Source organism: Enhydra lutris, unplaced genomic scaffold (assembly GCF_002288905.1).
Source record: "Enhydra lutris kenyoni isolate GAN:26980312 unplaced genomic scaffold, ASM228890v2 scaffoldscaffold20, whole genome shotgun sequence".
Lineage (NCBI taxonomy): Eukaryota > Metazoa > Chordata > Mammalia > Carnivora > Mustelidae > Enhydra > Enhydra lutris.
The window spans coordinates 22,267,793-22,293,263 of NW_019154104.1; the positions used below are offsets into that span (position 1 = coordinate 22,267,793).

Here is a 25,471-nt window from a genome sequence, read left to right on the forward strand (position 1 = left end):
GTGGGTTCTTTCTTTTTGGTCTACACAGTACCCTCTCCTCCTGAAGAAAACTCCTTTCTAAATACTGGCCCTATACCTTCCAAATTATTTCAAGTTCAGAGCTTTTTCTATAATATTCTTATGCCTACAACTGTTTAGTATTGTGGGATGCCAGGGAGGTAGAGAAATTAATCTGAAAACAATCTGTCTTTGAACTTTACTGGAAAACAGAAAGATGATAGCTCAATCGATCAACCACGGGAAGGAAGTGGTAGTTATTAGAAAGATGATTTCCTCCACCCAAAAAAAGAAACTTACACCACTTTATAAGCCATTTTAAATGAGTGTGTGTATGTGTGCGTGTGTTAACTGCCATCACATATTGCTTCTCTAATAATTTTAAGTAGCTGACCCCACTGATACCTCTTAGGTAATCCCAAACAGGTGGAAACCTGTCTAGAGCAATCAATTTGCTGCCTTTTAGAAAATTCACCTATCCTTCTATTCATGGGAAAGGAGGTAGGAGCCGGACTTTACCCATGAAAAGCCGGACTTTTGCCAAAGCAGCTGTGTATTATGAAAAGATGAAGTCAAATGAGATCCTTACCTGAACGTGTAGGCCTTCTGATCTACTTCTTACACAGAAATCTTGGGTATTAGGTTTACTGCCATTCACATTCAAAACTGAACCTAAAGATTGAAAGGGGGGAAATAATTAATTTGAAATGCATGCACGATGAAGATAAAAACATCAATTTGATCAAAGATGAAATTTCCGTACACTTGTTGAAGCCAAATGGTTTCTGCAGGAAACCTGTTTTCTGTGACTCAAATCCAAAATGGAAAACGTGGGTGGTTCTTCCTGTCTCACCATTAAGAGTCAGCCAATTGGCTGATGAAGTTTTCACACAACTTAAGCTCAAACTCCAGCCTTCCATCTGCTCTAATACCGCCATACCTTCGGGAAATGAAAGAAAAATAAAGGCTTTCTTCAGCCTCGAAGTAAGTCTTTAACAGGTACCTTATTCCATCCAGACTCTGAGTATAAAACTTCAAATCTTCAAAACTTCAAATCCAGGAGATGTGAAAAATAATGAGAGCTGAATCACAAAATAATTGAGGGGCTTTACAGCTGTCTCTGACTTTGCAGCTGTGGTTTTGAAGAAAATGACACAAGACTCGCACTTGGATACTAGACTACGGTCGCCGTGTGACCATGGGGCAGGGGCTTCCAACCCAGTCAGCTTTCCCGGAGCCGCGCTTCTCCCCACCCACAAGTCCCTCACCATGTGCCAAGACGTGCCTGCCAACAGATACTGTATTTGGGCTCCTACCCATCCAAGCCTGCCAGATTGGGAGAGGAATCTGGTAATTCTGCAGGCCATTTCTTCATACCCACCTAGAGCTAGTCAACTAGCCAGTGTGACACAGACAACTGAGAACACACACATCACAGCACACCTTCGAGGAGAAAGAGACTCTGTGTACATGAGACTAGCATGGGGAGACACTCACGCAGACCCTTCTGCCAAAGGCCTCCTCCCATGTACACCTATGATCTGTTGAAAATCGGCAAATATAAGACCATAAAAATTTAGATGGCTACTTCCACCACTAATACAAGGACTCTGAGTGGCAAACCGCTCAAGGCGAGCAATGGTCCAGTTCCTAAAGATGCCAGGCCCAATCTGAACATTCCTCACGTCCGAGGAGTCTGTCTCAAAAATGCTAAGAGGCTCATGGAGCTCAGGCTACTTAGTGGAGAAAGGGCCTTTTGAGAGCCACCAGTGGCTGCCCAGCAGGTCCTTCCAGAGAGACTCCCCTGCAGTCACTCAGGAGAACCCACTGGCCAGACTAAAGCAAGGGGCATTGGCTCCTGAAGTATTCATCTCGAGAGAGCTGCTTTGTGGGGAGATGGTGAGACTCGAAATACGCACACGGTCTGTACTTTGACATTTTAGGGAGTATGGATATGAGGCACTAAGCAGATGATGAGCAAATACGTATCATAAGTTTTCCGAGCTGGAAGAGGCTACTCTACCCCATTACCATTGTAAAACTATCATCCTACAGACAAGATGAAGTCAAAATCTTCTGACTGCCAGGCTGGTGCTCTTCCTATCACACCCTTGTCTTTAATCAGCTGGGGAAACGATCTTTTGGAGTATATTAAAATCAAGCTACAACTCTGTGGCAGGATAAAAATCTCATTTAACCATGTGTTGCAAAAAAAAGATTAACATAAAAGATTAAAAAGCAAAGCTTTAGAGTAATTCCCTACTGGGGAAGGGGGTAGGGCGGGGTTGGCTGTCTTTCTCCATACAAATATGATCTAATCTTTAGGGAAAATGTACTTACAAAATTATATACAAAAACCATCTCTCTCTTTTTAAAAAAAAAACTCACCACTTCCAAACTTATACCTCCAGCAAAAAAAAAAAAAAAAAAAAAAAAAAAGCCACAAAGCATAATGCCTTACTTCACTTAAACAGAATGTTGAATTGACAAAAATAGCAATCTTTTCTTCCCAAGTTGAGGTTGAAAATATTTTCTAAATAAGGTATTTTCACTGTGCTATAATTAATTTCCTCCATTATAATTAACTTCAGAGCAAATCAAGTAGATTTATTCCCCCATTGTAGTTTTCTTTAAAGCTCCGATTTAACACTAACACAATAACTTCAGGTGATCTTTCATTCTGCTCATTTTCTCCAATTCCAGATAACAATTCTGCAGACTAGCACAAAAATACGCGTGTTTGGGGTGCCTGGGTCGCTCAGACAGTTAAGATCCCAGAGTCCTGGGATCAAGTTCTGCATCAGGCTCCCTGCTCAGCGGGAAGCCTGCTTGTCCCTCTGCCTGCCGTCCCCATGCTTGTGCACGCGCTCGCTCTCTCTCTCTCTCTCTCTCTCTGACAAATAAAATATATTTTAAAATATGCATGGCTCTACACATAAAAAGAAGAACACGACTTGCATAAAATGGAGTATCTGCATGCATTTTTGAAACTTTTAAGATAAAACATAAATCTTGGGACAAATTCCTAAGTGCCCCTAGGTTATCAGAGAGAGGCCTGTCTCTTATTAAGGATGCTTCAGTTCTAATTTGGGACCAAAGCTAGTACCAATTCTGCCATGAATTAACTGTGCAGTGTTGGGCGAGTCATTAAACCTTTGGGCTTAAGCTGACATGAAAAGCCAGCATCATCTATTTCTAAGGTATTTTCTAGGTTTCTTAACATCTTCCTAAGACATTAAGGATCATCTTTATTTCCCTTGAATCCTAAAAATCAAATACATCTTTAAATAATAAAAATGAGTGTTCTTAAGTTACATTATGCCCCCAGAACTTATTGGGAGGTTATCAGCAGATTAGATAAATGAAAATTTCAGAACATTATGGACTTTATCTGAATTAAATGGATCTCGGTGTCTCGTGTTGTAGTTTCTTTGAGCAAGTGCAGAAATGTGCTTTCACATCTGGATGACTTTGCTGAAGGGTTTTTCCAACTCTCCCCAGGCCTTAATTCCTTCCTCTTCCCGTCTGCTGCCTTAGCACCTTGATTCTCTGAAATCTGACTCTATTTGCCATAATGCTGAAAATGAAAAGCTTTTCTATCAATTGGGTTTAAAACCAGCTACCATCCAAATTTATATCTGTACATTTTTATCACTGAGTAATCTAGATTTTAATGTCTAAAGATTTGTTCCACTGATATCTGAACATTTAGTGACTTTTTTCATCTGAAGCCGAGTTCCTTCTGTATTGCCAAAGCAAGGAAGTTCCAGAATACTTTATAACACAACGCACAACCTGAGGATAATTCCCTTCCTTTACGTCCCAACTGGTGATTCTGCCATCCTCCATGAGTTCGTGAATAAAATAAACATTAGGACTGAGAATCTGGCATTTTACTAGTAGAAATCCTAAAGAACAGTTGCTTTTTGCCAAGTCCATTAATTCACACACTGACTATCTCCTACAGGGCAGGCACTATTTATTCTTCGTGCTGGGCATACACAAACTAACAAAAGCTTCGCAGAGCTTGCAGTCTGACGGAGGAGACACCCGGCACAGAGACTATCTGGACATCATACAGACATAACACGTATCATGACTCACACGCAGTAAACGTCACATACAAATGACATGGGAGATACATATTGTATATGTATATATACGTATACATCGTATGTGAGAGGAACCATGTGCTACTGAAAACAGGAGGCCAGGAGGGCACAGTACGGAGATGCAGGCGTGAATGGAGGGAAGGTGAACTGTGGGTCAGGGTACAAGACTCACACGAGAGACTTGAAGGAGCAGAGACATGTGTCAGACTCAAGTTTCCTAGTACTTTTTACCTTGTACTGACTGGGCATGCAACAGCAATACCGAAACGACGGTGCACGAGCAAATTTATGCACAGCCCAGAAGAGTAAACAGAAGAGAGCTGTGCGTGAACCTCCTTCATTTTTGCAGCTCGGTCTACCAAGTGAAACCCACATCTTCAATTAGGCACGATCACCACGCGGTTTTTTTCCTTTCCCAAGTGTTCGATTGAACAAAATTCTTATGTCTGTGACCCATTTTCCTTAAAAGCCCAGAACAAATTTCCAAGTATTACTTAACGCAGGAAGGAACAACAGTATTACCCAACCACGAACCCACTGAGACGTCCCAACCAGGACTTAAGTCTTGTTATGAGACCCTCATGCCACTGGGGAGAAATCTGTGCTTTCCCAGAGGGGCTGGTGGGGAAAGACCAGGCAGGCTGTGAAATCAGGGCCTCTCCCCCCGGCCCCCAACCAGCTGTCTAACCTTGAGCAAACCTCTTGACCCCCTGGCCTTTGATTTCCTCAACTACAGAATCAGGGCCCTGGACCATGTGATTTCCAAGCCCGTCCAGGGCTAGGTCCATTTCAGAGAAAAAGTTAGGTCAATAACCATAACTGAAAAATTGGAGCAATGCCAAGCAGCCATCACAGATCCATACACTTTAATTTGTTCTTCTGAGAACAGTAATGAATTTATCCCGACTCACGCATAAACCCTCAACTCTCTCAAAGCAAAAGATTCACAAGAATGGGTCTGGACTGGTTCACCAAGGACAAAAGAACTCGCCAAAAAAAGACAGTATTTTTGTCTCGGTTACATTACCAGCACACTCTTACTGGGCAAGTAGGGAAATCCTAAACGAACAAGAGCATCCACCTGCTGGGTTTCCAAATATTCTTTATGCACCACCCCCCAAACGTAAAACATGTGTTTTTAAATAGTAGGCTTCCTTCAAAATTCCTTGCAATCCATTAGTCTTCTCACCGAGGTATTATTTTTAAAAAGGTGCTGTGATAAACGTTTTATTCAGAGAGGCCCCAAATCTACCCTCCCTCTCACCACCGTTAACAGCTCCTTCTATGTAAAGCCCACCTTCTCAAAGCAGAATTAATAAAGAAAGCCAATAAACCAACTGCGGATGGAAGAATTCTGTTCCCTGCCTTCTCTGCCCTCTAGTACAGGCAAGGCTTGGGAATCGGTTCTGCCAACCTGGCACCACATGCGACTCCTTCAGAACAGAGTCCCAGCACGTGGGAAAAGCAGCAAGGTGGAAGGATGTGTGGCACGCACTTGGCTGGCAACGTGGAGTGCTTCGGGCTCTGGCTTCCTGATTTGGAGCATCCTGACCCAGGCAGGGGCAGCAGCACCTCGGAGGGCCAGTCCCCAGTACCGGCACCCACTTCCAGAAACTCGGCCTCAGGGCTCTTTCTTCAGCCCTCCTGGTGATTTGCTCAGCTGCCTATCACCCCTAATAAACCCCTTTCTGTTTACACGAACTAGAATAGACCTTAGCATCTGTAACCAAAAACCCTGACCAATTCACATAGCACATATTCCTTTCATTATTTCCATATACAAGAGCGGAGATTGAAAGACACAAGGAACACCCAGAACATTCCACTATAAGTCAAGAGTTGTTTCCAGCCAGGGCTCAAATCCACAATCAACACTCCCAACCTTTCCTTATATGTACCTTCTCATAAATTTCATCACCTCTCCCATGCAAGGAGAAGAAAATGATTTTTGCCTAACTAATTTTCTATCAATAAAGAGTCTGATGACAGTAACTTGGCGAGATATTTGAGAACAGGATACAGTAAACTTTGCTTTCTATACTAGCTCAAGTTTATGGAGAAGCCTGCAGTGTTAGAGAACATTCCCAAACTGCAGACAAGGTGATCTAATGCTGTGTTGTAATGCCAAAACGATCAGCCCGCTGTGCCAAGGCACAACTTAATTCACAAAGCAGCAATGAACTTTTCACTTATTTTCACCCATCCCTCGGGGTAAGATAATCATGTTAAAACCACAGACACATCAGGTAACTAAAATATTACCCTATGACCCAACACCAAAAGCAGACTGGAAATGCCGAGAAGTGATTATGTATGTCAAAAATTCTCTTCTCAGTAGACAGACATTAAGTCCCATAAAATCAGTAGACAAAGATGAGAAAAGTAATCAGTTGTTAGTAATACTGTTCTTTGAAATTGCAGGAGAATCTAACAAAGGACATTTGATATCTCTGAATAATCAAATTACTCTGTACTATCAAACTGCACACAAATATTTCTCAGGTAATACTCAAAGGCAAAACTTTTATAAAAGGATCACTTGCACACTTCTGAAGCCAAGAATGACACTGATACTCACTCAGAAGGCGACTCGATGGTCTGCCAAATGGAAGTGGGTATTTGATTCAAAGGAGAGCACAAGGTATGCGTCAAGGGAGACTCCAGACAAGTCTACTAACATTGGTGCTAAGCTCGCCATGGATCACAGGTACTCAGAACGCCCCCAGCTTCCCGACTGCGGCCCCAAACTGCTTTCGTCAAATCCTCTGTAGCACACTTAACTTTAACACTGGTGATGGGGAGAACGGGAATACACAAAAGTCAAAAATAACTATCTTTCCCTAAGGATGAGGCAAATCAGCTTGCTCAAGAAAACTCAGAGCTTGGATCCTTCCAAACAAAATTTTAGAAACAATAATTTCATAGAGCCTCTGGGCAAGGAAGTTACTAAGATGAGTATGGAGCTTTACTATGATAACACGTGCACCATATGTGTCCTTGAGATGCATCTGGCTCGCGCGCTCTTTTTTTAAGAAATGAAGTATTTCTGGGCTAGAAATGACACGTGGCCTACTTTGAAGGCTTTTTTTATGGTTTCTCATATTTAGACTCTAACCTCAATCTATTTATTGCAGGCTTAAGGAGGGATACGATGCACATTCATTAATAGTATCAAAGTCAAAAATACATACGTAATATATTGCAGATGAGTGATTCCCAAAGCTAGTGTGCAAAACGATACCTCGACTGTAGGTCCTCAGAGAAGGGGGAAGGGGAGGGACATAAAACCTTGTTCATGAGTACTTAATAAAGCCAGCGAAATAGAGCCAATTCAAAAGGTTCCTCTTTATTCTGAGACTATGTCCTTTCTATTCTTTTGGCATTCGAATGGCCTTTTTCATAAAATGCTGAAAAATTTAATTTCTTCAATGTAAATTCAATTAGGTAGCATATACTGTATTATTAATTTCAGAGGTAGAGTTTAGTGACTCACTGGTCTTATGTAACACCCAGTGTCCTTTCCATCACGTACCCACTCTGATGCCCATCCCCCAGCTGCCTCCCCTCCAGCAACCCTCAGTTTGTTTCCTATGGTTAAGGGTCTCTTATGGTTTGTCTTCCTCTCTGATTTCGTCTTACTGTATTTTTCCCTCCCTTACCCTTTGAGCCTCTGTTTGTTTCTTAAATTCCACATATGAGTGAAATCATATGATAACTGTCTCTCTGATTCACTTATTTCGAAATGCTGAAAATTTTTAAAAATTTTATCTGTAACCTGTACCTTCTCTATCTCCAACATCCTAACTCCCCTCCTTCCAGTGGCTCAGGCAAAAAAAATAAATAAAACCTAATGCCATCCCTGCCTCCTCTTTCCCCCTCCACATGTCCAGACCGTGAGCATATCCCATCAGCCTTACTCTCAAAACACATCCATAACAACCACTTCTCACCACCACAGTGAAGATATAGGACTTTCCACTGCCCCAAAAAGTGATATCAAAATGGCCAGTAACATATGGAAAGGTCCTCAACTGCCTTGGTCTATGGGGAAATGCAAATTAAAACCACACGGAAGCTCTCTACCACCCACCAGGATAGCTACAGTTCAGCAGCAGGCAATGCCCAGTGTTGCCAAGAATGTGGAGCTCCCGGAGTACGGTGCTGATGGAGAACCATCGGAAAGCGGTTTCTCAGTGTCGACTACAACGAATATACACAAACCCCATGACCCAGCAAGTCCACTTCTAATTACGTCCCCCAGAGATGTCTTCACCAAACACACACACAGAAAAGGCAGCGCTATGCACTCGCCAAGGGCAGGAAACAACTGCGGTATCATCACACAGTGGAATGCTCTACAGCAACAACAATGAACCAGCTACAGCTGGAAGGACATGGACGGATCCCACAAACACCACGATGAATGAAAGAAGCCAGTAACAGAAGAATTTATCATATTAATTAATAAAGCATTCATATAAAGCTAACAGGCAAATAATAAGTTATGGAATTAGTAGTCAAGGGGTAATAATTTGGGAAGGGGTGACTGAGCCTCCTGAGGGGCCAATAACATTCTTTAAAAAAAAAAATTTCTTTATTGAGAAATTATTTTCTTTTCTTTCTTTTCTTTATTTGAAAGAGAAAGAGTGAGAGAGAGCAGGAGCGGAGGGAGAGGCAGAGGGAGCAGGAGAAGCAGACTTCCCATTGAGGAGGAAGCCCTCCCCTGCCCCACCCCATGGGACTTGATCCCAGGACCCTGAGATCATGACCTGAGCCCAAGGCAGAGGCTTAATACACTGAGCCATCCAGGCGCCCCATGGGCTAGTATTATTCTGTTCTTAATCTGAATGCTGATTACACAAATGTATTCACTTTGTAAAAACTTACCCCACCACACCCACCCACAGGGTACTTTCTCTACCCTTCTATATGTTTTTTTATACTATTACATAAAGTTTTGTTTTGTTTTGTTTTGTTTTGCTTTTAGCAGCAAGTATTTATTCTATGATGCTATAATTTATAATGGATATTTGTTCAAAGGGCAGGAGGTGTGAAAGGAACTGGAACACCTTGGACAAAGGGCCAATGAGCTTTTCTTGGAAGATAAATAGGTGTTTGCCGGGAGGAGTCAAGATGGCGGAGAAGTAGCAGGCTGAGACTACTTCAGGTAGCGGGAGATCAGCTAGATAGCCTCTCTAAAGATTGCAAACACCTACAAATCCAATGGGAGATCGAAGAGAAGAAGAACAGCAACTCTAGAAACAGAAAATCAACCACTTTCTGAAAGGTAGGACTGGCGGAGAAGTGAATCCAAAGCGACGGGAAGATAGACCGCGGGGGGAGGGGCCGGCTCCCGGCGAGCGGCGGAGCAACGGAGCACAAAATCGGGACTTTTAAAAGTCTGTTCCGCTGAGGGACATCGCTCCAGAGGCTTAACCGGGGTGAAGCCCACGCGGGGTCAGCGCGGCCTCAGGTCCCGCAGGGTCACAGAAGGATCGGGGGTGTCTGAGTGTCGCAGAGCTTACAGGTATTAGAACGGGGAAGCCGGCTACAGAGACAGAGCCGAGGAGTGAGCTCTAAGCTCGGGGTTACCTTGAACCGGTCGCAGGCTCGGTCAGCTCGGAGCGCGGCCGGAGGCCAGGGTGACAGGAGTAATTGGGCGCTGTTCTCTGAGGGTGCACTGAGGAGTGGGGCCCCGGGCTCTCAGCTCCTCCGGGCCGGAGACTGGGAGGCCGCCATCTTCATTCCTGCCCAAGTTTTGTTTTGTTTTTAATTACCTTCTCAATAAGGCCTTCTCTGGCCAGGCTTTATGAACATGTCCACCACTACCCAGGATTTTACAACCTTTCCACCCACTCCCCCCCACCTTATTTTTCCTCTTTAGCACTTGTCAGTATCTGAATGCTGTCTATCTTACATACTGGATATATTTTACAAACCAACGTGTTTATTGTCTGTTTTTACACATGAGAAGTTCCATGAACATTCATATTTTTCCCATTTTGCTAAGTAAGTCTAAGTCTCCAGTGTCTAGAACCATGCTAGCTAGTGTCCATAGTAGGCACTTAATAAATACTGATTTAAACTTGTTTATTAAGTACACAGCCTTGCCCAATTCAATTATGCTCGTGGATCTGAGCTGTAAATTCTTCACCACCACCATGGTATTCCGAACAATAAGCCAGGTGTGTTCTGCTCTGGCTTCATACTTCTCCATGGGGTTCTCGGGCCTCTTGTCTGCCTGATCATCTGCTGGATGCTCCCACTTTTCCTATTCAACGATGAGGTTCTGTCAAGTTTGGGATACGACACTAACTCTCTAAACTCTGGAACATCTTTTTTACGTTTATAAAGGAAACCTCAGGCTTCATTAACTTGTTTCTTAGCGAAGCCCACCCTGGGGACTCTACTGAGTTCAGGGCCAAATAAAAGTAACAAAGAAACTTAACTCTATTGAATTTTTTTTTCCTCCACATAAACATATAAAGCAAGAAGTATTCACATCTTATAGTGGGGTCTTTGGTTTCTGATCCTAAATGAAGGCGTTTTGGGGGCTCTCCCCACCCATATCTAGGGCAAGTTTTAACTCGCCATTCCAACCCTTGAATTCTTTTTTTTCTTTAAAGTTTGTGTTATGTTTAAGTATCTCTACACCTAATGTGGGCTTGAACCCACAACCCCAACATCGAGAGTCACATGCTCCTCCGACTGAGCCAGCCAGGGGCCCCAACTCTTGAATACCTTTAAGGCAGCATTCCTCAAACTTTTGTTGCTATCGCTCCCTGAGAAGACTTTTTAGACATTTTCCTTAATCACAATCCCCGCCAAAATTTTAATACCACACACAAACTGTACCTCCACTCAGGTACTAACGTACATTGTACTTCAAATATTAAAGAAGAAAACTGCTGTCCTGCCCCAATTTTACTTCCTCCAACATGCGTCTTTTAAAACCTTGCTTCTGTCACAACTACACTACCTTACCTTTCTGAGTTTGCTTCACATGGACATCTGTCAAGAATAAATTCTTTCAATAAAAGGTAAAAGTTGTAAGGCTGAGATCAAGAGTCCCACGGTCCACTGACCGGCTTGGGCATGTGACTTTTGATCTCAGGATTATGAGTTCAAGCCCCATGGTGGGTGTGGAGCCGACTTTTAAATAAACAAACAAATAATAAATAAATAAAATAAAATAAAAGTTGTAACCCAGAGGAGTACAGAGTCTAAAGGTTTCCCTCCCCGCTGAGGCAAATCCATTAAAACTACTATTTTTAAAGTACACTTCTCAAGAAGCAACAAAAGCCACCAAATACACAGTTCATATTTTCCATCTTGTTCTTAAGGACAGCATTTTGTTAAACTAGACATTTTGTTGAAATCAAAAGATAGCGGTCCCTTAACTAGTAGCCTATCTTACCTTCTTAAAATCTATTTTTAAGAAGAACACACGATTAGCACAAAATGACCTATTTTAGTCCCTCCAAAATCCCTCTAGAATCTGTTCCTTTTCTTGGTCTCCTGGCCTGCGTACTCCCTACCTCCACTCTCCTAAGAGGTGTTCCTTGCCCTAGGTTCAGATTAGGACTTTTTATTTTCCACGTTATTAGCGGACTTTTTAAATGCAAATCTGATCTGTCTGCTCCCCTGATATTTTAAATCTTTCCGGAGTTCTTCCCTGCCAATAAGATGAAAGTCCCAACTCCTCAGCATGATATGCAAAGATTTTCACTGTGAGGCCAATCAGTGGCCAGTCACATCTTCCCATTTCTAGAAAGCTTTTCATAATCACTTTACCCAGGATAGCAGAAATGCTCTTATACCCACACCAGCTGGTACCCGCCCTCCCCACCTCATCCACTCGCCCCTGGTCTATTCCTCTTTTAGAAGCAAGGTCACCTCTTCAAAGGCTTCCTCTTCTCCCCTTCTCCTTCCCAGGGCCACAAAGCACCTCATAACCAGCTTTGCAGGCACTCTGCATACATTTGGTAATTACTTGCTTTTCTGTATGGGTCTGCTCCCCCCCGCAACAGTTGAGCCATTTAAAGGACGCATGCAAGGAAATGCATTAAGAATACTTGCTACAAGCTGATATCCTAAATTGGGAGCCTGACATTCATCTTTGTATTGTAGCACCTGGAGTACCAGGAACCTATGGGAATTGGAAGCCCAGTAAGTATTTTTTGGCAGGCGAGAATTCTACCACTGAACCATCAATGCCCAATAAATATTTTTGGAATGACAGACACTCTGCCGGCTCCAGGCAACCGCTACCTCTTTCTCTGTGTGTTACCGAATCACCTGTTTAACCCAGACTCAATCTCTGCCCAAAATTCACATGCAACTTAATCCAGTTTCCTTTCTTTAGAAAACAAAAACACTGATTTCAGGAGCTTCTCTCACCTTCTCGTTTCTTGAAGTTTCCAACTGGGTTCCTCGAAAATAACTGCAGAGTTTTCAGTATCCTAGGAAACAACTCATTTCAGCCTGGAGATTTTTACCTACTTTAACTGAGTGAGAACGCTCTCACTTTGCAGCATCTTTTGTATTCTACCCTTCTCGGTCTGAAAACCACTTTCTTCGCTGGAGAAGACAGCAGGAGGAGTGAAGGACTCTGCATTCCCTCCTTGAAGATTAAACAGTGAGTCTAGCTTCATTCTTCTTCCTCATCTCGTTATATAGACTGATCACTAATTTGCGTATACCCTATCTTTATTAAAGTTGAACCCAAATATACTTGATAGCACAGCAAACCCACCCTTAGACGTATATCCAACAGAAATCCATGCCCATGTGCATCTCAAAGGACATAACAGCCAAAGATCAAAAATGGAAACCCAGATGCTCATCAAGAGTAGAACATATGAACAGTTGTATATTCACACAATGGAAAACGATAGAGCAATGAAAAAAGAACTACACCTACAAGCAACACATAGATACATTTTACAAGTTAAATGAAAGAAACCAGGCACAAATGAAAACACCCTTTATGATCCCCGTTCTACAAATTTCAAAAATATGTAAAAACCAATCTATGGTGTTAGAAGTGAAGAGTCATTACCTTTGGGGAAGAAGGAGGCTAGTGAATGGCAAAGGTGCGTGAGAAGGCTTCTACGGCCTAGGCATGTTCTCTTTCCTGACCCTGCGTGGTGACTACACACGGGTATTCATTTTCTGATGACTGAGCTCTATCTTTACGATGTACCTGCTGTGTGTTATACATATAAAAAGTTTTCTTCAATCATTGTGGTAATTTCAAACCTTTTCCTACAAGTCACGGGTCATTCGAGATATAATCTTTCTAAATATCTGCTGCTCTTCAGTCTGTTCCTTTGTTTGCAGGCTTACGATGCGCCCCTTTCTCTTTTCTACACCACTTCATATGTGGCTTCCCAAGAAAGCAGAAACAAAACCCAGAGAATAGGAGAAAATTTTTTCAAATCATATTTGGTAAAAACTTTGGATCTAGGATATATAAACAATTCTTAAGACTCAACACTAAAAAGACATAACTTAATTTTTAAATGGGCAGAGGAGGGGCACCTGGATGGCTCAATCAGTTAAGCATCTGCCTTCAGCTCAGGTCATGATCCCGGGGCCAGGCTCTCTGCTCAGTGGGGGCCTGCTTCTCCTTCTGCCCCTCCCCCTGCTTGCGAGCTTTCTCTCTCTCTCAAATAAGATAAATAAAATCTTTAAAATAAATAAATAACCAAGCAAACAAATAAATAATGGGAAGAAGATCTGAACAGACATTTTTCCAAGTAAGATATACAATGACCAATAAACACATGAATGATAGGGGCACCTGGGTAGCTCAGCTGGCTAAGCATCTGTCTTCAGCTCTGGTCATGATCCGGTGTCCAAATATTGGGCTTCCTGCTCATCGGGGAGTGTAACTGTCCCTCTCCCTTTGCCCCTACCCCCCTGCTTCCCCCTGCTCCTGTTCTTGCTCTCATGTGCTCTCTCTCTCCCTCTCAAAAATAAATAAATAGAATTGTTTTTAAAAAGCACATGAAGGATGATCGACATCATTAGTCACTAAGGAAATGCAAATCAAATGCACACTGAGATTCCACTGCACACCCATGACGACTGCTAAAATAAAAACACCGAACAGTAGAGCAACAAGCCCTGGCAAGGATGCGGACAAACAGGAACGTTCACACACTGCCGCTGGTGGGAATGTCGGACGGTACCGCTAATTTGGAAAACAGTCTGGCAGGTTAAACACAGAGTTACTACCCAAGTCAGCAACTCCACTGATAGGTGTACACCCAAGAGAAATGAAAACACGTACACACAGAAACTTACACATGAACAGCAGCATTCTTTTTAACACACAAAAAGTGGTAACAACCCAAATGTCCATTAAATGATGGAGAAACAAAATGGCATATAACCACACAATGGAACATTACTCAGTAATAAAAATAAAGTTTGGATGCGCGCTTCAATATGCACGATCCCTGAAAACATCATGCCAAGCACAAGAAGCCAGGCACAAAGAACCACATGTTACAGGATTCCATTTATATGAAACATCCAGAACAGGCAACTCCATAGACAGCAAGGAGGTCAGGGCTTGCTTAGGTCTGAAGGGATGGGGTGGGGGTTCCCTCCAGAGAAAAGGGCATGGGGTTTCTTTCTGAGGTGATGAACGTGTTATGTTCTCAAACGAGCTGTGGTGACGGTTGCACAAAGCTGTGAATATCCTAAAAACCAGTGAATTGTGCATTTTCAATAGGCTAATTAGGGTATGTGAATTATGTATCAATAAAGCTGTTATTTTTTTTTTTTTAATCTGGCTTCTTTTGCAATGGCCCCAAACAGCTGCACTGCCTTCTCAGAAGCTGGCCCCATGTTTGCTTATCAGTGTGATTTGGAATCTACAATCACAACTTTTGTTTCTTGAAGCCTCCCACCCATCTGGATGAAACCATACTCCTTTTTATAGTTCTGCTGGCCTTGGAGGTACCCTATCTTTTCCCTGAGCTTTGTGAAATCTCCTTCTAAAAATCTAGGCTGTGAGACTCTTCCATCATGAAGAAATGGAAGCCACCTTCACCCAAAGTTCTCAGCATGAATCAGTGAGTCACAATTTCTATCTTCTGCCTTCTAAAAACAGATCAAGGACTTATCAGACGTCTCCACTTATCGGGTTGAGATTTCCACAAATATATGAATAGTTGAGATGCACCATTTATAAACTACCTTCTCCTTATGCCAGCTTTGAACTTTATACATATTTATTCAGGGATGCATGTAAGATTAGGCTCTGGGAATACAAAATTGAAAGGCACAGTCTTGGCCTTCAAGGTCTAACAGGAGAAGCAAACACAGAGAAATAACTTTAACATATTCTGACAAAGCTCCCCTAGCTTCTCTCTCTCTCTCTCCTGCCACTTAATAAATGACTTGGTAATTTTCTGTTTCCCGTCTGTCACCCTGGCTTGCTTTCATGAGAACGGATGCGCCCTGTGAGTCCCAAAGACTGACAGTGACCTGAACCCAGGAGAGCTTCAACAAACTCTTGATTGAATATATGAATGAAAAAGCCATGACTATGCAAGGAGAACCAAGGATGTCCTACGTAAGCAGCTGTCCTGCCCTCTTGACCTCTTCTCAGTTACAAATCTCAGCCACACTTGGCCTTAGCTGAGGCCGGCAGGGAGCAAATAAAGCTGGGAAGATACCCAAGCTAGTTCCTCCCTCTCTGCCCCCTGACCTCTCCTTCACCTGAGCTCTTAGCTTTCCTACTCTTGCCTTCCTCCATCTGACACCTGGGGGAAAATGCTCAGGGTAACCTTTCAGAGACAACTGTGACCAGATGGGATATTCCTGTGTAATGTAGATGAAATTTATGTCTCTGAGACCACTATAAAAACCCAAATGAAATGTATCTTTCCATCCGGGTCTTTAAAAACCCAAGGGAAAGAGACCAGGACAGCTGAAAAGCTGGGAGGGCTTGCAAGAAGGGAGGATGGGCAGTGACACGACTGGGCTGGGTGTGTGTTACGTGCCAGACCCCGTCCCTGCTGTCACACAATGTCATCATCATTAGAGTTCCCAAGGGTGCCCGGGTGGCCCAGTGGGTTGAGCGTCTGGCTCTTGATCTCGATCTCACAGTCATGAGTTCGACCCTGAGTTGGGCTCCATGCTGGGAATGGAGACTACTTAAAAAATTAACAATAATAATAATTAGAGCTCCGATCTATCGGTACTAAGCCCAAGCTGTGGAGAGGGCGTGACATACATCGTCTCATTTCTTCTTGACAACAACCTTGTGAATTAAAGCATCACTGTCCCCTTTCTTAAAAAGAGGGAGGAAGCTGAAGAACCACCTGAGGTCACGGTGGTAGGATGGAAACTAGCACTCAGGTCCCAAAGCCTGTATGTACCACTTCCCCTTACCAAGAAACACTGTGTAACGTGGGCACACAAATTAACCCCTGCACCCGTGTTCTAAATCTAAAGTGTAAGAATGAGGGAAATTCCTTCCTCAAAAGTTGGTTTTGAAAATTAAATGAGACAATATATCCAAAAACGTACTAGTACATAACAGACCCTCAAAAAATACAACTGTTTCTTTCTGCTTCTCCTGCTGTGAATGTCCTGGCTTTAAAGCACGAACACACAGTGGACACACTGTGATTTGCAAATCAGCTCTCACACCCTATCCTTGAGGGCAGGCTCGGGCCTACTCAGAGCCACCAGGTTAAAATAAAATTAACCTTTGAGAAAAGCATCTAGACTGTCAACCACCACCTTACAAAGTTTTAGAACACGAGTCGCTTGCAAGTCAGAAATGATTCACAGAGAAATCTAAGGTCAAAGCTGCTCTTGGTTTTGTTCCCCAGCATTTTCCTTCTGAGAAATCGCAGACACCCCACCCCCAAGGCTGCTGCGCCCGATGCCATATGCCCATGGTGGAAAATGCTGCCATCTTCCCGGGGCCTCTTCCTTCTCCCCATCAGATTCCACCTTCGTGCCCCTTTTCCTTGTTTTCAGAAGCCATTTTTGAAAGGTAGGAAACATGGACACTTTATTTGTGGTTAGTTATCATTGGGTGGTAAAATGATGGAGGGCTATTTTCTTCTTCATACTTCCTGCTATTTTCCAACTTTTCAAAAAAATAAAACCTTATGCAGTGCTTTCCTAATACAAAAAAAAAGGAAACGACAAGAAGAGAAAAGGAAAGAAAAGCCAATGCATTATAAATGTTCTCCTTCATCTCCTGCTAGACATCTCTCTCTTCTTCCCGACTCAGCTCCCCAGAGAGCTGGAAGCGTCTTGAGAACAGGTCTGCTAAATCACCGGCACACCACTCAGCACAGCCCCTCGTCCACAGCAGGGGGCCTGACACAAAACAGCTCAGTGAGTGTCTGCTGAGTGAATGAAGAATATTCAGGTAATATTTAGAAACAGACTTTTTTATGGATGGTGGGTGGACCAAGGCATGAATGTGGCATGTCTTTAATGAACTGGGATTATCATAGTTAAATATCATTATTAAAAAGGTAGCTTTCAGGGGCGCCTGGGTGGCTCAGTGGGTTAAGCCTCTGCCTTCGGGATCCAGGTCATGGTCTCAGGGTCCTGGAATTGAGCCCTGCATCGGGCTCTCTGCTCAGCGGGAAGCCTGCTTCCTTCCCCTCTCTCTGCCTGCCTCTCTGCCTACTTGTGATCTCTCTCCTTGTATTAAATAAATAAATAAAATCTTTTAAAAAATAAAAAAAGGTAGCTTTCAAAAAACCAGAGCAGTTAAACACGACAAGTCTAACAAACCGAAGACAAGGTAAACTACTCAAGGTGACTCCCTCTTGCAGAGGTAAACCAAGAACCCAATGGCGAACAGACCTGAGGTCTTCATGCTTCTTGCTCTAAATGAGTGCCCCAGAAATTGCATTCATTAAAGAACCCCAGGGCTTTATGCCCCATTTAGAGGGCACATCATGGCCCTGCTCAGCTACCAAAGTTTAAGAATACTCTTCCAAATTAATCTTTGTTCTTAAGATTAAAAAATAAGCCTAAATCTGAAAGCAAACAGAGGATTAAGCTAAAACCACCCCAGCCATGTTATCACTCCATCAAAATCCTTATCTAATAAACCAAAGCAGAAAATTTTAAGGACTGATTTAACATGAAAGAGAACTCTCAAATATTTGGTTTGGAGAAATGACCTGAACATAAAATTTAAAGAAGGATGTATTAGAGTCAGTAAACATACAAAGCCCGTAAGTCAGTAGAGAAGTTAAGGTAGTAAAAATGTTTTCCTGTTTCACCATGACCTCAGTTAACTAAATTAGCTTTCACTAGTGACTTCAGCTGTTTGATCAGTTGAATGTATGTTTCCTAGAAGCACACCTGATTGCCAGGACCGACCTTACACCTGTTTTTGTATTTTCAATTAACTTCAGTTCTATTAACCTCTCTTTAAAAATCTGTATATGGCTAATGTACCTCCAGACTCCTAAACCACACTTATTTCAAAACAAAGCAGATGTGACTTGATGACACTGTGATCATTTTAGGGCAACAGGAGGAAGTCAGTGAGAGGATGACAACCTCCGAGCAGAATCCATGCTGCAAGATGAGAAAGGCGGCATTTCACCCAGAAAATACAGCTCTCACGTTTCCTGTCTTGCCTGCAGTTGGGAAGGAAAGTGAAAGTGTTCTTATCAGAAAATAATTCTGTGGCTATTACAAACTCGGTGAAGATTTATATTTATTTTACCACAACCATAAATGTTTCTATTCCATCGAGCTACTTGCACTAGAAACATTTGCAACCCTGGGCCTTGAACTTCTGTAGCAGGTGTGAGCCTCCTATGAGGTTGCTTCCCACATCTCAGTAAGTTCAGCTGAGCAGAGAGAATATGCAACCACGACCAACAGCCTGACTCTACCAGAAGGGAGAAAATTAAACACACTAACCATGAATTTTCTCTAGGAGTCAAAGATGCTTGCTTCTGCGCCTCTCCTAACGTTCACTCACCTACCACCTCATTTTTCTTGAAACCAGCAATAGGAGGAGGTGAGAGAAATGAAAAGAAATGGCATAATGCCTGTGCAAACCATGCCTGAGTCCCTGAAAGAAAATGCAAACAGGCAAGGGTCTGCAAGCTGGGCCAAGTCACTTAGCCTTTCTCAGCTTTCTCGTCTGTTTATAACACCTACTGCACAGGAATTCCACAGGGATAAAATCAGATGATCTAAGCAAAGAACCTATTCATTGGTAGAGCTCAGCGAAAGATATTCAGGACTATTATTAACTGAGCACTGTGGAGGTCACCTTGACAGGCCGAAGTCCTACAGGAGATACAGGAAAAGAAACTGCCAAATGGTCACATGCTAGTTCTGGGAAATCCAGATCATCACTGTAGATACAGAAGACAGGCCCTGACTCTCTGCGGTGGCACAAAAAAGACAAATGAGAAACTACATACCATGTTTAAAAATTTACCAGCAAGACCAGCCTTTCACTGGAGAAATGGGTGGAGAGCGTCTATCATCAGCATGGACAGTGTTTAAAACAAAAGGGTGATGGGCATAGCTGCCCTATTATATGTAGACGGGCTTTCCGTCATTTCCAACAATAAAATATATTCTATGCACACAGCCAAAACATGGATGCAACTACTCTAGTCCCAACACGTGACAATTTCCCAACTCAGTAGCTGCTGCACTGGAAGTTAGTGTAAGAACCCTGGGAACAGGAACTCAGCAGCTTGGCTCCCACTCATGGAGTCCTAATGTCTATCTCGTAGGCTTGTTATCAAGATTAGCAATGGTGAGACATGAAGTGCCTGGCATACTGGGTACAGTAAGTGGTAGCCTTTATAAACTGTGTAACGAGGAAGCAACAAAATCCAAAGGCTGAGCCTGCCATGAAACAGTGGAAAACAGAGGGGCTTCCTTTCGACTACGAAATCAAGTTGTATGAAAACAACTGGGTAAAGAACACAGTAATGAGCCTTTTGACATGGAAAAAAAAATCAGTAACCAGCAGATCAATCAGTCTGCCACCCAAAAATGAATGACAGTGTGCCTATTCCTCTGGGGTGAATAAACACAGAAAGTAAGAGATGGTCCCTGTCCTCCAAGGGTCTCCCCGTACTTGAGGAGAAATCACATGGCGGCACCCGTCTGTCTGCATTCCCCCCACCCCTTGTCCTATGAAGGCAAAACCCACAACCTGACACTGCTGTAGTGCAAGCTCTCAATAAAAATGTGTTAAACAAATGACACACTCATAGGATCTCAAAGACTAAAAGAGCTACCTGCCTCAGAAGCTTCCAAGCCTGGCTTACAGACTGCTCAACCTGAACACCCAAGGAGACACTGAAGCGTGCTCCCTTGCTGATTCTACCGCTCCACGGAGACTAAGAACCACTAACCTCGTTGAGCCCCACCAAGAACTGTGTGAATGGCCTTTACAAGGGCCCCATCCAGAATGACCCAGCCTGGGCCTGCGATAGGGAGTGCAGCCAGTCACTCCTATAAGAGAGTCTACTAGCAAAGCCCTTTCTTTCAAATGTTTGTATTTACTCTATTCGCGTTCTTCTCTGTGGGGCCTGGGAAGACAAAGCTCTCTCCTCCCTCAGTATGATGGCCCATCAACCCTTGTGACAGGGATGACATCCCTTCTGAGTCTTCTCCAGGCTAAATGTCCTTGATGAATTGTGCATTAATTACTTAATGCTAAGCTCCTTAAGCATACAACACAGTACATCAGCATATCAGAGAAGGGAGAACTCAAGGTGAGTTACACTTAACAGAAAAATGACAGTGAAGGAAGTAGGCACAGAAGGATGAGAAAGACACATAAAACTGTAACTCAGGGGCTGGTACCGCATCAGAGGGGATAAAAAGAAAACTAAATAATGGTAAGGGGCGTGATCTGCAGGGAAGGGGATAAGAGAGATAAAGCTACGGGTGAGGAATTTAGAGTTTTAAACTGAACAGAACATGGAACATGAACAATGGCTCAAAGAAAGTTCGGAATCCTTGGGAAGAGGAGAAAGCAGAGGCCCGTGTGAAGGCAGAGACACCATCGTGGAGAGGCCAAAGAAATCAGACAAGCAAGGACGGAGAGACCTAAGAGAGAGGTCACAAAAGCAAGCAGAAGAGAGTGAGTTTGACAAGGTACTGAACCACCTTAGTCCCCTGAGGGGGCACACACACCCAGGCGGTACTACACTAGACAGAATAATCAGACAGGATGGCCTAGACAGGGGGACAGCAGGAGAGGTGCTCACAAAGGAGCCTGCTAAGGCCACCCAGGTACAAAGGTCAAGGGTCTGTCCTACGATGGTGGCAATCAAAAGAGGAAAAGTTGAAAAGAATCTATTCAAAAGAAGGGGGGCGGGGGGGGGGGGGGGGGGGGAAGGCAGTGCTTGGTCTCAGACCAGCCCAAAAGAGAAGAAAGGGAAGACTCAGAGAAGACATCTGAGAGCTATCTGAGCATGGGCGGTGGGGGCGGGGGGGGGGGGGGGTGTTTACAGAAGCTTCACAGTCCCTGCTCCACGACCACATGGCAGCTCATGCCTTTGCTCTTCTCTGGTTTTGAGTCCAAAATCTGTAACATTACCACCAAAGTTAAAGAGCTTGGAAAAAAGTTAAAGTTTCTGGTAGAGTCAGCTGAACAAGTCAGCCACAAAAGAACACATATTGTGCAAGCCCATTCACGGGAAATAGCCACAGGGGGCAAGTCTATAAAGTGGATTAGTGGTGGCCTAAGGCTGGGGACAAACAGGGACTGACAACAAAAGGGGCTGGAGTTCCTTTTGGGAAGGACGAAGATGTTCTAAAATTGTTTATGGAGATGGTAACACAATTCTGTGAATGCACACTTCAAATGGGAGAACCATATAATAAGTTAATTATAACTCAATAAAAGTGTTACATAAAGGAAAAAGAAAGAGTGCATAAACAGGCACTGTGACTTCAGAAACTTACAGCCTATCTGCCCAATAAAAATGATTACTAGACTTGAGTTCAAATAAAAAGCAATCAGGCAACCTGGAAAATTCTAAAAGATATTTTAGAGAATCGAAGTAAGCTTCTAGGGGAAGAAAATGATTAAGCCTGGAAAAGACAGAGATTTAAATATATAGATCCCTTTCAAATTTTTTCTTACAACTGACCTGAACTTCCTAATAGGTGCTTTGAAAGTAAAGACAAAGGCTGGGGTTTTCTCAGGCAATGATGTCAAGTGATAGGACAACAGATAACGACTGCTCAGTTTCTTGCCAGCTGAAATCAGATAATGTATAGTTAAGTCCATTCAACGCAAAGCAAAAGGTTACATAATTTAACTACCACTGCACGGATGGGTAAACTTATTTTATAAATGTGAAGACCTGAAAAAGAGATCCTTTTGTCTGGAAGGTATATGAGAATATCCACATTCTTCCCACCTCCACAATATCCTCTGAAACACATGGTTCCTGATGCCTCCCCACATATTAAAGCCATTACCGCTCTCGTGGCGCTCAACACCTAGCGCACTTACTTAGGCACGTTCCCCACAACCGTCAATCTTTCATCAACCGTTACGCTCACTACATGTGCCAGGCCCTCAAAGGCTCCCTGACCTTGTCTTCCTGAATCGCATAACCTGCAGTGGGCCCCCTACGGACGCACCACAGAAGCAGCAAACCAGGAGGGCAGTGGAGGGGTTGGCAGTGCCTCTGTGCAAATGGGCTGGGGTGGGGGGCACATGGGAAGAGCCAAGAACAGAGAAAATATACCCCAGGATGCTCCTAGAGCAACAGTAGACTACTGGCGAGGTATCAATCATAGCAAAGGCCGCATCTCAAGGACACAACTTTCTACTACAGTCTCTAAGGAAGGACATTTAATAAGTTCCAAATGCCACTGACTGAACTATAAGACTCCCAACTTTTTCGCTTGGATCTTAAATTTTAACTCAGTGGGGTCAAATATATATTGAACATACCTCATCTGGCCTACAGCAAAACTGGGAGCAATCCAAAAACCTAGGAATACATAAATAGGTATTCTGGGTCAAGAACCATGGAGAGTGGTCTCCCCAATAAATCTGACCTATGAGACCCTATTTGTTAACTGATGCAAGGCATGGGAAGCCTCAAAGAATAAAGACGTTGAGAAAGCAAAGAGCTGGGGGTTTTCTACTATAATATCCTTCCTCCTAAATAAAATCCCTTCGGCTCGCAGGGATGTTTATTAAGGCCAAATCTGGCACCACACGCCCACACGGTTCTCCAGCTCCCTGCACAGAAGGAAGCCCTCTGACACCCTAAAGGAAACCAAAATACCGAGTTCTCCCAGAAGCTGCCCAGGAATCACAGAATGAATAAGAAAGAACGCAATCCCATCTATTGGGAAAGAAAACCAGCCTTTGAAAGGCCAGCGCCAACTTTCCACAACACATTCTGGCCGACGGCCTGTGGCTTAAGCCCTGCACAGGAGACCACACAGTGCCTAAGGTGGTAAGCAGTCTACTTTGCAGAAATAATGCCACCACCACAGACATGACTTCAGAAGTTTTCACTTTTTTTTCTTTTTTCATTGGATCTCAAGAATTCTGAGAAGGGCAAATACTTTCTCCATTTCACAGATGAGAAAACTGTAGCCCACGGAGGTCCGCACAGCAGCCAGCTGCCAAGCTGACTTCTCCTCTTGCATGTCCAGCACATACAAACCAGCTCTTAATCCTCACCAAAACCTCTTCCCCCTGCCTTCCCCATTTCAGCAAATGGCACGTCCATTATTCCACTTGCTCAGGCCAAAAACCCTGCTGTCCTCCTTGACTGCTCTCCTTGCTCTCTACACCATCAGACCCTTCAGGGAGTCACATCAGCCCCATCTGACATACTTCCAGAACGCAGCCACTTCTCGTCACCTCCACTGATCATCATATCTGGCCCAGATCATTGCTAGGACCCCCTGAAGTCTCCTTGCTTCCACCCCACTCATACATACTTTTTCTGTTCTCTGCACAACTGAGTGCTTTGCTTTCAAAATATAACAGATCGGACCCTTTGTGGAAAATCCTCTGGTGGTTTCCCATCTCACTCAGAGCTGTTCACTGCCGTAGATCCAGGATGAGAGCAGGTACCTGCCATCTAGAAGGTGCTCAGTGAATACTGCTGATGAGTAAACAAAAGAAAAATGGCCAAATTCACAGAGCCAGGATTACACAAATCTTCCGGTGCTCTCGGTAACCATGAGACCACATTTACCATAGCCAACAATCCACACAGGAAGAAATTCTTCAATCTTACTTTGAATAACTGAACCCTATCACACATAATCAATACTAGGCTGAATTTCTCATGACAAATATAAAAATACCATTTTCATTTTAAAAAGCCATGAATCCTCACACGAGGTTATCTGAATCTTCCCTACTGGGCAGCATGGGCAACTGCCAGCTTGCTTCTCACAGAACTGTCCTCAGCTCTGTGATTCTTCTGTATTCAGTGACATGATGGCATCACATCTCAAGACTACCACCACATTAATGAGACGGGCTCTAAAAGACTCAGAAAGAAGCACCCTGGAAAAGGGGTGGTAAGCATTTCTAAGTCCCCCCACACCAGCACTACGCCAGTCTCAAACAGGAATCAAGTTTCTACAGTATTGCAAGGTACAGCAGAAAGGTGAGATTGTCTCCTACCAAAATTACAACAACTCTCAGGGTTGAGTTAAAATATTGATTGTTTGCAGAGCAAAGTGAAACTAATGCTAAAATTATCCACCATTACAGAATTTCCTCACTAAAATGTTTTAGAGTTAAAAACAAATTCTCTGAATTTATTTCTTTAGTTCTTTCAAAAACATTTCTACTACCTGCTAAAAGCCTTCAGTCTCACTAAATCACAATAATAAATTCACGGGATTTTAACAGTTGGCCTTAAAGGAAACTTAATTCAACCTCAACTTTCCTCCTCTTACAAAGGAAAAGATACTTGTTCTATAACAAAGTGAACAATAAAACTTGTTAAATGAGTGAATGAGTGAAGACCCGAAAAGGGTGTATGACTCTTTTAAGATCTGACAACTAATGGAAAAATCCATTAACCAAAACTAGACTTCTAGATTCTTTTGGAACCGCCATGGAAGTAAAGGAAACCACCAAGACTTGAAAACCTTATCTGGGTCCTCAGGAAAGAATTAGCCAAGATTCATTAAAGCCTGTTTCCGGGGCGCCTGGGTGGCTCAGTGGGTTAAGCCACTGCCTTCAGCTCAGGTCATGATCTCAGGGTCCTGGGATCGAGTCCCGCATCGGGCTCTCTGCTGAGCAGGGAGCCTGCTTCCCTCTCTCTCTCTCTCTCTCTCTGCCTGCCTCTCTGTCTACTTGTGATCTCTCTCTGTCA

The 25,471-nt window shown here is 43.4% G+C and overlaps 1 protein-coding gene across 1 annotated transcript in view; it reads right to left on the reverse strand.

Annotated features, from left to right (window-relative positions):
* LOC111148589 (signal induced proliferation associated 1 like 1) overlaps positions 1–25,471 on the reverse strand; it is a 369,183-nt gene that overhangs the window by 334,154 nt on the left and 9,558 nt on the right. Inside the window, exon 2 of the mRNA XM_022505280.1 lies at positions 587–669. The gene's annotated coding sequence lies outside the window, so the exon portion shown is untranslated. The remainder of the gene's footprint in view (positions 1–586; positions 670–25,471) is intronic.